This window comes from Cyprinodon variegatus, unplaced genomic scaffold (assembly GCF_000732505.1).
Source record: "Cyprinodon variegatus isolate N-32 unplaced genomic scaffold, C_variegatus-1.0 Scaffold370, whole genome shotgun sequence".
Taxonomy (NCBI): Eukaryota; Metazoa; Chordata; class Actinopteri; order Cyprinodontiformes; family Cyprinodontidae; genus Cyprinodon; species Cyprinodon variegatus.
Window position 1 is genome coordinate 110,330 of NW_015150823.1, and position 3,454 is coordinate 113,783.

General features: G+C 37.3%; 1 protein-coding gene across 1 annotated transcript in view; it reads left to right on the forward strand.

Annotated features, from left to right (window-relative positions):
• The first annotated feature begins 257 nt into the window (after positions 1-257).
• Positions 258-3,454, forward strand: part of LOC107092191 (hyaluronidase PH-20-like) — a 9,973-nt gene continuing 6,776 nt past the window's right edge. Inside the window, exon 1 of the mRNA XM_015386514.1 lies at positions 258-271. The gene's annotated coding sequence lies outside the window, so the exon portion shown is untranslated. The remainder of the gene's footprint in view (positions 272-3,454) is intronic.

The following is a 3,454-nucleotide window of genomic DNA, read 5'->3' on the forward strand; positions in this document are numbered from 1 at the left end:
GAAACGTTTAACCAGTCTGACTGAATTATCTCTGGAAAGTTCCTTTACTAGACGTGTGATCTGAACTGGTGCTAAAGAAATAAAGTGAAATGAATTACTGTAATATAGACTACTTTGTAAACCCAGAGACCACGCCAAGAAGTCCATGAGACAGAGACCCATCACCACCAAGAAACCACTTCCCCTTAAAACATGAATCGACAAATAATCAAATGTAGAAGAGTTAAGCAAGACTCCACAGATCTTCACTAATCACTCATCAGAGGAACAGGTAGGAAGACTTGGTGACATCTGAAGAAAAATAATGATTTATTTTACTGACTTTTTGTAATCTGTATTCACTTAATTTATATGTTTTATCTTTTTATTACAAAAGAAAAAAGTTGGATTCATATTTGCAGTAAACTGTTTAGATTTAGCAAAATCTGTATCATAATTAATGTCTTGTAAACTAGATCCTAATATATAGAATAAGGTGTGAACTAGATGTTGTGTGATAATTGTTCATGTTGAAGTGTTGACATGATTTTATGAAACATTTCTGAAAGAATAAGCTAGACTAAACAGAGGAAACTGGCTCAAAAAATGCAAAACTACTTTGTGTTCTGGTTTAATGTTACTTCATATCATAATTTCAAAAAATAACAACATCCTAGAAAAGTAGAAAAAGTGGAAAAGGTTTTAAGTCTTGCTTTCTTATGAGAAAACTATATTTTATGGACATTTATCAGACATAAAGGGAGATTTTCTAGTTCGGTTGATGATTGTGATGTAAAATGTCAAACATATAAAAAAATAATGTCTCAGTATATCAGAATGTTACCAAACAGCCTTTTATAAAAGCATTTTTAATGTAATATCGATGTTATTGCTGCACCATCTGGATGAACACATGTCCAGCAGACAGTCACAGACTAACCACGGTAAATGCAGAAAAATACACAGAGGAATCCACAGTCTTTATGGATTTCAGGAAGGAATCCTTTGAAACCCAGGAGGCTGTGGGTTTCAAAGGATTCAGTTCCATCCTAGGGGGTTACATGTTATCTGGGTGAAAGCCCACCTGACTGCCTGGGTTATGACTGCAAATGAAAGGGTGGATCAAACTGAAATAATTGTCAGACATTTAACTTTGCACACATAAGGAATAAATTCATTACAGCTTCCATTAAAAATGTAATACATTAATTCAACTGTAAGTCAAACCTATTTCAGTCTAAAACTCTTGATCAAAACAGTGAAACTACTAAACTATAGGAAAAGGAATGAAAATGGTTGGAAGCCATAATCAATCAAACAATGCAATACTGTGAGCGAAAGGCGAAGTCCGTCCTAGACAGATTGTCCATCACATAGAGACATACAACCATGCGCCACTCACACATGAGGACAATTGTAAGACACTCATGGACTGTGGGAGGAAGCTGGAGTACCTGAAGAGAACCCACACATGCTTAGGGAGAACATGCTAACTCCATGCAGAAAGGCAACAGGCTGGGAATCGAACCCAGAAACTTCTTGCTGCAAAGCAGCTGTGCTTTGCAGCACTGTTCCACCCTGCAGTCTGTAAACATTCCTTATTTGGTAAATTTATATTTTATTAAATAATTAAATAGGTCAGCAATAAATATCTTAGTTAATTGATTATAAACTGTCTGTAATTTTTCCCGGGGGGATAGTTAGAGTAAAGAGCTTCTTTAACTTGGTTTGTCTTATGAATATAATTGAGATGGTAGCTAGCAGACCCAGGAAGACTCATTTACAAACGAGGCTTACGTCATATTTGGCAATCAAATCTAATGAGCATTGGAGGAAAAATATAAACAATAAGGAAACAGTTCTGTTTAAGACCTTAGTGCAGTAAAGTTTTAGTTGAATAAACAACAGCTGAAGACTTATCAGCATGGTGTACCATGCAATCACCATGAGCTTTTTACAGTACAATGGTGAGAGCGAGGAGGGGTGGAGCCTCTGTGAAAACTGGACCAGTCTGGTTTAAAGATAGACGCAGGATTACTTCAAGCTCAGATAATTACACTGGCTTATTTCAGCCAAAATCCCCAACTAATCACTCTCTAGTCATTTACTAGTCACTCTCTAGTCATTCACTAATCACTCTCTAGTCATTCACTAGTCACTCTCTAGTCATACACTAATCACTCTCTAGTCATTCACTAGTCACGCTCTAGTCATTCACTTATATCTCTCTAGTCATTCACTAATCACTCTCTGGTCATTCACTAGTNGACTAACCACGGTAAATGCAGAAAAATACACAGAGGAATCCACAGTCTTTATGGATTTCAGGAAGGAATCCTTTGAAACCCAGGAGGCTGTGGGTTTCAAAGGATTCAGTTCCATCCTAGGGGGTTACATGTTATCTGGGTGAAAGCCCACCTGACTGCCTGGGTTATGACTGCAAATGAAAGGGTGGATCAAACTGAAATAATTGTCAGACATTTAACTTTGCACACATAAGGAATAAATTCATTACAGCTTCCATTAAAAATGTAATACATTAATTCAACTGTAAGTCAAACCTATTTCAGTCTAAAACTCTTGATCAAAACAGTGAAACTACTAAACTATAGGAAAAGGAATGAAAATGGTTGGAAGCCATAATCAATCAAACAATGCAATACTGTGAGCGAAAGGCGAAGTCCGTCCTAGACAGATTGTCCATCACATAGAGACATACAACCATGCGCCACTCACACATGAGGACAATTGTAAGACACTCATGGACTGTGGGAGGAAGCTGGAGTACCTGAAGAGAACCCACACATGCTTAGGGAGAACATGCTAACTCCATGCAGAAAGACACCAGGCTGGGAATCGAACCCAGAAACTTCTTGCAGCACTGTTCCAACCTGCAGTCTGTAAACATTCCTTATTTGGTAAATTTATATTTTATTAAATAATTAAATAGGTCAGCAATAAATATCTTAGTTAGGCTTACGTCATATTTGGCAATCAAATCTAATGAGCATTGGAGGAAAAATATAAACAATAAGGAAACAGTTCTGTTTAAGACCTTAGTGCAGTAAAGTTTTAGTTGAATAAACAACAGCTGAAGACTTATCAGCATGGTGTACCATGCAATCACCATGAGCTTTTTACAGTACAATGGTGAGAGCGAGGAGGGGTGGAGCCTCTGTGAAAACTGGACCAGTCTGGTTTAAAGATAGACGCAGGATTACTTCAAGCTCAGATAATTACACTGGCTTATTTCAGCCAAAATCCCCAACTAATCACTCTCTAGTCATTTACTAGTCACTCTCTAGTCATTCACTAATCACTCTCTAGTCATTCACTAGTCACTCTCTAGTCATACACTAATCACTCTCTAGTCATTCACTAGTCACGCTCTAGTCATTCACTTATATCTCTCTAGTCATTCACTAATCACTCTCTGGTCATTCACTAGTATCTCTCTAGTCATTCACTAGTCACC